The sequence below is a fragment of the Dendropsophus ebraccatus genome, chromosome 6 (genome assembly GCF_027789765.1).
Source record: "Dendropsophus ebraccatus isolate aDenEbr1 chromosome 6, aDenEbr1.pat, whole genome shotgun sequence".
Lineage (NCBI taxonomy): Eukaryota > Metazoa > Chordata > Amphibia > Anura > Hylidae > Dendropsophus > Dendropsophus ebraccatus.
The window spans coordinates 48,907,491-48,920,364 of NC_091459.1; the positions used below are offsets into that span (position 1 = coordinate 48,907,491).

The following is a 12,874-nucleotide window of genomic DNA, read 5'->3' on the forward strand; positions in this document are numbered from 1 at the left end:
CTTTTCAGGCTTTAATTCTTTTACCCATGTGTAAGCTTTATAGCCTCATTACTACAGTCTATCCAAATCCCTTTTCGGTTTTTATTTTTGCTTGTTTCACTAGCTTCATCTCTTACTGGCCCTTACCTCTTATTTCCCCCTCCCAACCTTTAAACTAGTTATTAAAAAGCCCTACTTAAATCATTTATTATATATTAGGAACAAAAACGCAGCCATGGATTCTATAGGTTGCACTCAGCAGATTTGAGTCTGTGGCTTCACACTCCTCATTTTACACAGTCATATAGAACAGTTTTTGCTTATTTGCTTTTTTTTCCTGCAGTGTATTGTCCCTCTCTGTTTCAGACTATGTTGATGTTACTATACATAACTTTGCACTACTTAACATGTCTACTTTGCTCTATCGGGCTAAGTGACTGCTAGGGTTCTCACCCCAAACCTATGTTGGCCAACACTGCGTTGAGAGGCTTGGTATAAATCTTTATTCAGTACTTTATTAGTATTATAGCTATATTCCCATGTTGCGTTCCCCAAATGCAGCTGAAATAACTCTCCCAAGCCTATACACCTACAATAACTAATCGTGTAAATGGACCGAAATTCATGTGACAGCTTTTGAAGCCAAAGCCAGGAATGGATTTAAAAGGTCAAATCTCAGTCTTTTCTTTTGGACCTGTTCTCTGTTTATTGTCTGTTCCTGGCTTTGGCTTCAAAAATCTGTCAGTGCTTGCAGTGGGGACAGACATCAAGACAGCAGTGGAGGCAGAATACACAAACCTTTCAGACTTATTAGTGCGTTTACACAGAGACTTATCTGACAGATTTTTTGAAGCCAAAGCCAGGAACAGACTATAAACAGAGAACACGTCATAAAGGAAAGACTGAGATTTCTCTTCTTTTTAAATCCATTCCTGGCCTTGGCTTCAAAAATCTGTCAGATAAATCTCTGTGTAAACGCACCATAAGACTAGATTTAAAGGGGCTTAAAGGCCATCAACTGCTGATCGGCTGATGCAGACACCGGGCAACCCCCACCAATGTGCTGTTTGGGAGAGAAGCAGCACCAGCATTACAAAGTCAACTGGAATAGAAGCAACTGGTTACATGCACTGCATAGTGGCTGGGGATTGGTAACTGCAGCACAGCTTACATTCTGGTGACTGGCCGGGGTTTGTCAGTTGTTAGAATGCCACCAGTCAGTAACTGACAGACTAATACAAAGCCGGGCAACTTTAAAATAAGGAAAAAACTTTACAGAAATGTGCCACATTGTCTGCAGAATTCTTCCAACTCACAAGTGGATTGAAAACAAAAACAAAAACTAAGGAAGGTGTAACACTTCCACTTCCTGCTAGAAACACATCTGGCTTTGGCACATTTTCTGCTGTTTCTTTCTAGCCCACAGTGTATCTACACCAATGTGGTAAATTTTACATACAGACTTTCCATGTGGCTAGTGATTGGCCAAGTGGCAGGTCCTGCTCAGAGTGCTAGTCTTGAAAGCAGGAGATCAAGGACCAAAGGGTGCCAAAAGGAAAGCGGGGGTAGGTAGGTATAGGCTATGAGCACTATATGAAATTTTGTAAAACACTGGAATACCCCTTTGAATGCGTTTAAATTTCACAAATCTGCAGTGTGTGTTGATTTTCCTTATATGATTTTTTTTTCTATTGCAACCTCAGGATTTGCTCTGAAAAAAACTATGCTACACTTTCCTGCTGTCAATCTCATCCGTCCAGGCACAGATTAAAAATGAAGCTGCCTAGGCAGAGATCACTGCGAGACAGTTGTCTCGATTGTTGGGGGTTTTAGAATGAGACCCCCAACAATGAAAACGTCTGACATGTCCCTGCGGTGCCTCCAGAGTTTTATTTTTTCTTTTATTATGACAGGTACACTTTAAATTGGAACCATCATCAGGTTTGATTAACCTAACTTGCTGATAGCCCTCTAATACGCACGAGTGCAGAGGAGGATGCTATGTCTCTTACCTTCCTCCTCGGCGCCGTTCTTGTGCAGTTAGTTTTTTTTAATTAACGGTCTGGAGCACTGTTCGGAGCACTGCTCCAGGCCATGGATTCAACTACTAACTGCACGGGGTTATCCAGGATCAGAAAAAACACAGCTACTTTCTTGCAAAAAAACAGCACCACACCTGTCCTCAGGTTTTGTGTGGTATTACAGTTAAGCTCCATTCAACTCAATGGAAATGAGTTGCAAACCCGACACCCAAACTGAGGTCAATAGTTGATGTTTCTGGATGAAAGTGGCCATGTTTTGAAAGCCTGGATAATCCCTTTAAGCAATTTAGCTAGTAGAAACAAACTTTCCCACAAATCGTATTCTCAACTAATAATGCACATGTGGAAAAGTGTGTTCCTTGCTTTCACACCAGGCAAGATGCCACACAAAATGACAGGTCCTGCCAAGCTCTAAGCAGAACAGTTCAAGGCCAAACTTACATAACCCTCAGACATGCCGTCACTTCAAGATAACAGCTGAAAATGGAGGCATTGTATTAAGTTGCTGAGTGCTTTATGCTCCATTTTTAAAATTCAGCACATGCCGTCCTTGAAAACGCTATGATAGTCATACTCTGAATACAGCAGGTGTACCAATGGCAGTCGCTGGGAGCTACGAACATTTATGGAGGCAAACATTTTTCCAGCCATTTAATGATGTACTATTTGACCTTTTGTGCGGTCACACTGCATCAGCACCATAAGCATGAACACTTCCAAACAAACTACTGTGCTTGTCAGAACAGGGAAATTCTAGTATTTAACCCCAAAACAACCAGACTACTACCAGAGACAGAGCAGTCAACAAGTGTTATAAGGAAATAAAACAACTGTTAACCCTCTCTCGTCACTGCACTATTTGGCAACAGGATTTTCCTTTTTTCTCTATATATGCCTTCAAGGAGCAATACCAGAGTTAGGGTCCTATTCCACGGGCCGAGGAGGGCTCGATCAACGATGTAAACGAGCGGCGATCTGCTAGATCGACGCTCGTTTACTGGGCCTATTCCACGGCCCGATGATGGTTGAGCGAGGGCTGCAAGGACATAGTTACCGATGTCCTTTCAGCAGCATACATTACCTGTCCGGGCTTCTTCTCCGTGCTGTCTTCATCCCCAAGTCCCGCACGCTCTATCTTCAGAATGGCCAGTCAGCTGACAGGCCACACTCAGCCAATCACAGGCCGCAACAGTCCCGGCCTGTGATTGGCTGAGTGTGGCCTGTCAGCTGACAGGCCATTCTGAAGATAGCGCGGGACCCGGAGAGGAAGACAGCGTGGAGAAGAAGCCTGGACAGGTAATGTATGATGCTGCTTCTTCTCAAGTCGTCGGTCGCCCGCCGCGCACCGCTATTCAACTGTAGCGATGCGCGGTGGGGGAGCGATGATTTTAGGTCTGGCCCTAAATGAACGATCAACCGATGACACGATCATCGGCTGATCGGTATCTCTATTTTACCGAACGATAATCGCCCGAATCGGGCCAAATGGGGCTGATCATCGTTACTGTGGAATAGGGCCCTCAGACTGTGTGCATAAATCATCTTTGATGCTAGCTGCTCCTGAGACTACTCCAAACTTCCTTAAAGTTAGGCTGAAGCACTTAGTGGGAGGAAACCCTTGCCCCTCTATAATAGGGTTCCATAGATTCTAATAGAGTGACGTCAGGGAGGGGCTGGGGGGTTTTCCCACTGGGGGTGGGTCTGGTGGTACAGTCACTTTAAATAATTAAAGAATTTGTTTGCACAGTCCCCACCACTATTTCTGATGTGCTATCTAGAGATGAGCAAACCGGGTTCGGGTTCGAGTCCATCCGAACCCGAACGATCGGCATTTGATTAGCGGTGGCTGCTGAACTTGGATAAAGCTCTAAGGTTGTCTGGAAAACATGGATACAGCCAATGACTATATCCATGATTTCCACATAGCCTTAGGGCTTTATCCAAATTCAGCAGCCACTGCTAATCAAATGCCGATAGTTCGTGTTCGGATGGACCCGAACCCGGTTCGCTCATCTCTAGTGCTATCTGTTCCAGTGCTTCTCTGCGGCATCCAGGTCACCCACGCCTATATTGACACTCAAAATATATAATTTATTTTATTTTTTTTGTCGTATAGGGTGTGTGGCCCCTGTCTGAATGAGAGAATGCATTAAAACGGCATGTAATGTGAACTGACACCAAGTTGCTTATGAGTGTCAATATAGGCGTGGGTGACCTGGATGCCGCAGAGAAGCACTGAAACAGATAGCACTAGAGATGAGCGGACCGGGTTCGGGTTCGAGTCCATCCGAACCCGAACGATTGGCATTTGATTAGCGGTGGCTGCTGAAGTTGGATAAAAACCTAAGGCTATGTGGAAAACATTGATATAGTCATTGGCTGTATCCATGTTTTCCAGACAACCTTAGAGCTTTATCCAAGTTCAGCAGCCCCCACTAATCAAATGCCGAAAGTTCGGGTTTGGAAGGACTCGAACCCGAACCCGGTTCGCTCATCTCCATTTATAATGTGTTCCATTCTATGGTAAAGCAGGCCGTCACACAGTATTAAAAAAAACAAACAAAAAAAACCCATTAATTTAAAGGTTGAAATGACTGCCATTGCTTATACAAATGTGCGTGCTTCTCCATTGACTTTAATGGATCATCAGCAGGTTAAAAAAAAAAAACTGCCATTAATCTTATTTCACAGGCTTTTGTTCTTATTTTACATTGTTTGGACTTTTTTTTTTCTCTTTCCAGATTTTTTTTTTTTTTTGAGAAATATTGTCTCGAGGGGAAAGGATCTGAACTATGATCCCAAGTGATGGTTTGAAGTAGTTTGTAGTGTCAAGCGAACTTGCGACATCAAACTTCTCCAGCTGTCGGGAGTCAAATTGCTGAGTGTTCAGGTTCAGATAACATTGCCGAACCCCAACAGTTCAGCAAGTTCGCTTAACACCAGTCTTCAGATGTGGCAATTTGACAATGTTGATGCTTTTTTAGTAGGTTTTTGCAGGGATTTTCCATAATATTTCAGTACCATTTTGAAACAAGAAAAATGCATTGTGTAAACACATCCTCTGAGAAGGTGTATAACTACAATATATCCTGATCCCATAAAGATAGCATCAGCATAGAAATAGAACTGGGAGGGGTCTGGGAGCTGTCAAAAGAGATTTGAAAGGCAATTTCGATCCTGTAGTTCACAAGAAGTCAGCTGACCCAGGATGGACAACTTCTTGAGACTTCTAAAAAGCCATGTAATTTCCTGGTGGTCTAAGGGCTGGTCACAAGACCTCGCTACAGTATGAAATGTGAACTCAGCAGAGCTTGGAAACATCTATGACACTTTACACCAGAGAATAAACACATTTTTCTATGTTATGGAAGCACAGATATATGTATCATGTGGCTTCATGTGGCTCCTTCAGCTACCATCAGGTCTCTGGCATCTAGACCTACCAACACTGCTGTGTAGAAGAAATAAAATTTTAGAGTTTTGCCTTTTAGAACACAAGAAGAAAAAATAACTGCATATCTTTAAGTACCAAACTAGTTCAACAAAGAGCTGAGATAAATATTCTGGATCTTGTATGCTCACACCTTTTCCCTCTAGGTGGTTTAGGAAACATCTAATTCAGACACATTTATGTTTCTTAAGGACTGCACCTAAGATGCACTTACAGCAAGCCATTTATGACCACTGTAATTTAGACATGTTCTTTAGACTGCATTTGTATTTGTGAGGCCAGAAGCCTCACATTAAAGTTGGCGTTCGTGGAGGAGCTACCCCTTGGGCAGTCCATTAGTGTAGAAATCACTGACCCTGAAGCAGCGTGACTGCATGGCTCCTTTATCGTTTTCTTTAAACTGCACCCATCTTCCATGTAGGAGCTTATAAACAAAATTACTGTCCTTAAAAAAAACAAAAAAAAACACACAAGCAGAGTTTGCACATTTTTAATTAACTACTAAGGAAGAAATAGAAGGCCACATTATAAAAAGGGGCATGAATAAGCCTATAAAGCAGATCAATTTAGACTATGTGAGGAAAGTAAACCCTTTTTCAACTGTTCTGTGGTTTTACTGAAAACCGACCAAAAGCAGGTAAAGATCACAATGAATTCCATAATAAAGTACGGATGCTGCTATTTCTCTTAACAAAAACAGAGCATGCACCGTACACATGTAAGGGCAGTCTTTATCGGGTAATCGGGTAATGTTAAATTGCTGCCCTTGCAGAGATCCTAATAAAGCTATTCCTACCTCACCACGCTGCCCTGGTGTCTTTGTGCAGAGTCTTTGGGTACTCAATCAAACAATCCCATTGCCACTTACGAGACCGACTCTTGTCAGCAGTGTAAGCCCACTCAGGCAGTCAAAGGGTACTATCACATGAACCGTTTTTTCGACGATCAACGATCTCAAACAACCTGAAATTGGTAACCCAAATACACGAAACAATGATTGTTACTTATAATCGTTATTGGGTTCGTTCTGTTGCCACTGCATTCGTCCCTACTGGGAACGACGTCTTATTACATGCAAACGATCAACAATAAAAATAGGTCCAAATTCTATTTAATCGTTGCCTGCTACTACAATAAACAATTATTGTTCAAATCCGAATAATTTAACGATTTTTCGAATGATAATCGTTCTGTGTAATAACACCCAAAGACTGCGATGGGACAGTGTCACATCCATAGACTTAAGAGAAACAGATTGCTGAACTCAGGGAGACCGGAGGGATGTCTGGCTAGTCCTGTGTATTGAGACTTTTCAATGAGGCTCCACGGGCTCTTCTTTTGCATATTTATGTTTCCCAGGGGGCAATGCACCTAGGACTTCACTGCATTAAGCGCTTTCACTAGCAGCCGGCAGTGTTGTCTTTTGGCTGGTCTCCCTGAGTTCAGCAATCTGTTTCTCTTATGGCTCTACTAGGCATTGCTCCTACCTAGCCAGAATCCTCCTCCACAATGATGAGGGGCAACACCCCGAAACAGCTGTATGTGGATGGTTACCTATCCTTGGTTTATCCCTTGTCATTACAATGACTTATAGGGCCACTTAATATGGTGGTTTTGGTGGCTTTCTAACAGGAGCTGCCCCTTGGCTGGGTCCTTCCCGGAGGGATATCTGGCTAGTCCTGTGTATTGAGACTCTTCAATGAGGCTCCTCGGGCTCTTCTTTGGCATATTCATGTTTCCCAGGGGGCAATGCACCTAGGACTTCACTGCATTGAGCGCTTTCACTAGCAGCCGGCAGTGTTGTCTTTTGGCTGGTCTCCCTGAGTTCAGCAATCTGTTTCTCTTATGGCTCTACTAGGCATTGCTCCCACCTAGCCAGAATCCTGCTCCACACTGATGAGGGGCAACACCCCGAAACAGCTGTATGTGGATGGTTACCATAATTTTCACTGGCGAGTTCAACACCACAAAAAACGCAGCTACTTTCCTGCATGTTTGATGCGAGTTTTACGCAGCGAGTCTGTGTGTGTGAACAGACCCTAAAGCCTATCCGGATACCACATCTATTCTATCTAGAGAACTGGACATAATTTCATCTCAACACACAAATAATCTACTAAAAAAAGATGGCACTGCCAATCTAAACACTCAAGTAGTTTATTTCGCAAAAAGTATTTATGTATGTATGCATGCATGCATGTATCCTAATGGGGAAACCACTGATAAAAGAGAAATTAGAAAGTGTCCATAAGTAATGTATTGATTGAGTGTGATACACAACTCCAGGAGCTGCCTCCTCCTCACGGGTATCTACTCTACAAGCCTAACCTTTCATCAATATGAGTGAATGATTTACCATTATATGTGCCGCATTTCATTACCATCAGGGAAGCCAAGGCTACAGCAGATAAAATCATTAGGAGAATGACTCGCTCCTTTCCCCCTCCACTAGGGAACAAACTCCAAAATTGATCATGGGAAGATTATAACATTCTACGTGAAAGAAATCTACACTTCAAAGTGCCGAACTGGGATCATAAATCCGCAACACATTTTCATGTAATACGAAAAGCAATAGGAAATGAAAATGTTATATTATAGAGCATATATCTACAGATTTATAGTGTGTCCACTCAGGGTTACAGCAAAATATATGATGTATGTTGCACCACTACTGCTACAATGTGTTCCACTTAAGCATTTAAATTGCTTGAAAATACTGTAGTTAGGTTAGGTAAGAGAAACCCTCTAAAATATATTTAAAGGGTTAGGGGTCATTCACACATCCATACACTAACCCGAACTTTGAAACTGTTTAGGAAATCCTGACATCATAATTACTCATGATACTGAAAGCTCCCAGGTGCAAGCGGGCTGCCCGGGCGACTTTAGATCTTCCGGGTAGTCCATGGTGGTGAGCGGCAGTCTGCTGCCACCGCTCCTATTGCATGGGGCAACGGTCAGCAGACCACTGCTATCGGACGATAATCACTTCGTATAATAGCTAGAGTTAAAAGGCAACGATCAGCTGATCTCGACTAACCATTGTCTTTCAACACGCTGAAGCAAACAATGCAGACAGTGGCAGTCTTCTGGCCGTCACTCTGTGTTATAGGAGACCACCGCTTTCTTCTATGGGCTACGCGGATCAATAAAGAGTCAACACAGCTCAGATTATTTAACTTTTGGTCTACATGCATATTGAAGGGGGGGGGGGGGGGGTGGGGGAGAAAAAAGGGCCCTGGAAATTTAAAATATGCCATTGAAGGTCACATTCAGGACACCCCATGGTTTTATCAAGAAAAAAAGATTGGGACGTCATTTTTTACATAAAATACATACTGTGATTATTCTAGCCTCAGAAATGAATACGAGTTAATAAAGTGACGACTGAAAAGTGACAATTACTTCAGACAGAGCAATGTTAGCTAAAGGAAAAGAGGTAGGTGGATGTACATATGCTCAGTGTTACTGATCAGCTGGTAAGATCCAGATTCCCTTGCAAAGAACACTAAACACTAAAAGGGGTATGCCAGCAATTTTCTTTCAAATCAACTGGTTTCAGAAAGACATATAGAATAGTATAGTAATACACTTCTATTGAAAAATCTGACATCTTCCAGTACTTATCAGCTGCTGTATGTCCTGTAGGAAGTGGTGAATTGTTTCCAGTCTGACAGAGTGCTCTCTGCTGCCACATCTGTCTGTGACAGGGACTGTCCAGGGCAGCAGCAAATTCCCATAGAAAACGTGAGATTTTTTAAAAGAAGTATAATGCAAATCTATATAACTTTCTGAAAACAGTTGATTTGAAAGAAATACATTTTGCCTGAGTTTTGCAGGACTCCCTGTGGCTGCATCCAGCTAGTTTAGCCACCGCTTCAAGCATGCTGGAGTTACCTTCTTCTCTATTAACCATCTATGCTGCAGGGTTTTCTTTTTTAACCTGTTGTAGTTTATGTACAGACATCATAAGCACAGAACATTGGCAAACATTTTCCAAACTCCTGGGATGATCTGGCACCAAGTTATTTGTAATGCTTTCCTGAATATGGCAGCAAAGATGCTGGCACCTGGATAAAGGCTTTGATTTTCCTCCCTGTACGCATTGTCTCAGCCCATTGTTATTGTATTAAGGCAGTCAGCATCTTTTCCTTCTCAGCATGAGCCACAATAGTATACTTCTGATAAACACCCATGCATGGTAGGTGCAAAGGTCTAATTTTTTTTTTAATGGATGAGGTCATTATCCATCTTTCCTCTGTTCTCGGGTGATCCCGACAGTATCTTTAATGTACCCTCAGACTCCATATCTTTTAGCTCAGCTCCTCGGAAAATAGATACCAAACAGAAATAAAAGTGTTTTAAGAGCTCTAAAAAGCACTTTAAATGAAATCTTTGGCTGAGATGTGCGATTCTGATCATCACTCTTTTAGAGGAATCAATACCAGTCAATTGTATAATGTAAAGCACGAGAGTGCTTAGGATGTTATTAGCAGCCCATGAGGAGGATAGTATTCCCCTACTACAAGCAGGCAGGTTTCTATCAGGACATTTTTGTCACAAAGTACAAATCATAGAATAGATCCTGTGCATATTACCGATATAGTACTGATAATAAAAACCAGATGTAAATGGATGTTAACCTTTCTCCAATTCAGAATACCTGTGGAAAGTAGAAACCATAATAGTAACAAAGTGCGCTCTGCACAAAAATTTACAGTTATTTTCATTCGCTTGGCACAGCGTTGATAAGTCTGAGCCTTTAAAGAGGTAGATCACCGGAAAAAAAAATCTTTTAAATCAAATGGTGCCAGAAAGTGCCAGAGATTTGTAATTTACTGCTATTTAAAAAGCCTTCCTGTACTTATCAGCTGCTGTATGTCCTGCAGGAGGTGGTATTCTTTCCAGTCTGGAGAGCAGGAGAAGTTTTCTATGGGGATTTGCTACTGCTCTGGACAGTTTCTGACATGGACAGATATGGCAGCAAAGAGCACTTTATCAGACTGGAGAGAATTCACCACTTCCTGCAGGACATCCAGCAGCTGATAAGTACTGGAATACTTGAAATTTTTAATTAGTAGTAAATTATAAATCTCTGGGACCAGTTGATTTTAAAGATTTTTTTTTTGTGAACTACCCCTTCATGTTTACTATTTTTGACTTAATGAGAGTATGTGCACACTACGGAATCCCGATGGGAAACCGTTGTGGATTACGCAGCTCACAGACTCTGGCGGCTGCGCACATTTCCGCCCGTGCCATAGACTCCATTCTATGTACAGGGGTTATGCCATGTTTTAATTTTTTTTTTTTTTTACACACTACATGCAGTCATTAGATTGCATATACGAATCAATGCTATGCCATTGCATTGATCACTATTATCGGTGATCTTTCTATGAGGCAGACTATGAGAAGAACACTTATCTGACAGAACATTTGTGTGACTGGTCACTTACAATATGGTCAGAAGCTAGAGATAAGCGAATCAAAGTTCCTGAACAGAAAACTTTCCCAAGAGTTTGGTTTAGTACCACCGTGGAAGTACAGACAGGCAAGTATAGATTAGTGAATTTTTTTGAACTGCACTAAAACTAACCTAAACTTAATGTTAAAGGGGTAGTGCGGCGGTAAAAAATTATTCACAGAATAACACACATTACAAAGTTATACAACTTTGTAATGTATGTTATGTCTGTGAATGGCCCCCTAATGCACTACACTTCCGGGTACACGGGTGGGGGTGGTGGGACACGGGGAAGGGGGCCATTCACAGACATATCATACATTACAAAGTTGTATAACTTTGTAATGCGTGTTATTCTGTGAATAATTTTTTACCGCCGCACTACCCCTTTAATGTTTGGCGAACCTTTCAAACAAACGTTGGAAAAGTTTGCTTATCTCTATCAGAAGCATATCCATTGTTTACACGTGGAGGTACCGCTGACAAAAGATGATCTGTAGGTCTACACATTAAATGCAACAAGGAGATAAAGTATTGTTCTCTCTATGTTCGGCCTTCTCACAAACTTATCCTTTTGGTCAGGCATGCCCATTCCAAATAACTGGTGCCCCTGTATCACATTATCTGGACATGTTCTTTACATTCACAGGCTCTGTAATTGCTAAACAAAACTGACATCCTAAACTACAAAAAAAAAAAAAAAAATCTAGATCCTTTTTGATTTGCCAAAAGCAATACGTCCTTAAGTAGCAATGACCTCAATCAAATGATTAATTACATAATATAACATTAATTGAAAACTTAGCAGAATCTCAGATGCTTTCATTCTTCCTGAATATCATTCTGTCTTAGAACAGTCGATTAAGCTGTTCATCAAAGGTGAGTAGGCAAGGTCAGCAAGGCCGTACCTCTTCAGCTCTTCATTACCTATTCTCTACGGTAATTAACAATGGCAACATTTGCATAAATCACAATCCCTCTGATTGTACTCTCATCCAGGGAGAAGGGAAGATTTATGTCTGCAACTGTTTGATTTCTACTTCAGAAAACTCACCAAAAATACTCTACAATGTCACAGGAAACAGAACACGTCCTACAAACAACAGGTACAACCAGCCGTGCTATCCCTTCAAAAAAATGCTAACTAAAAAAGTAGAAGCTACTTAGAATTATCATATGTAATTATTCCTCATTTGTTTCATTAACTCTTCTGGCTGTCAGTTAACAGTGAAACTTACATCCCCAATGCAATCACCTTGTCCAAGTTTTTCCACAACCACTTCCACAGGTCAGGTTAGGTCATGAGTGACTGATTGGTGGGGGTCTGCGATTGTGGGGGTTCTAGCAGTTGGACTCCCACAATCAGAAATTTATCACCTATCCTGTGTATTTTTGTAGTAAGAGACTTTTTTTTTAAAAAAGGTATTCCGCTAAGGTAAAATACATGTTGCATCATCCCCCCTCCAGGAGACAACAATCCTTTCCATACTTGTTTTTATCTATTTAGTCTCCTTCCCACAGTTCTGAGCTGCTGCTTTCTGCTGAAGACATCTCAGCTCTGAACCTCCTCCTCCACCCAACCTTCTTCCGAGACAAGTCACAAACAGTGTCCCTGGCCAGCTGTCTCTGCACTCTAATGCCAGGAGAATTAATCTGAGGTCAAGTTGCTGGTGACTTCACTGTGATAACCCTTCTGGCATTAGAGATATTAGAGACAGCCAGCAAGAGACACTGTTTACATCAGCCTTCTCAGAAGGGAGGGGGAAGAGGGAGATCAGAGCAGAGATGGAGAACAGCTCACACACAGTTTTCTGTGTCCTCAGCCAGGGACATAACTAGAATTGGCAGGGCCCCATAGCAAACTTTTAAATAGGCCCCCCTTTCCTTGACCACAAAGTGTAGTCCTAAAGTTTAACATATAACTGCAAGTGC

General features: G+C 41.9%; 1 protein-coding gene across 7 annotated transcripts in view; it reads right to left on the bottom strand.

Moving 5' to 3' along the window:
• The window catches only part of PTPRK (protein tyrosine phosphatase receptor type K), a 255,773-nt gene that overhangs the window by 203,645 nt on the left and 39,254 nt on the right, over window positions 1-12,874 (bottom strand). The gene's annotated exons all lie outside the window — the stretch shown is intronic.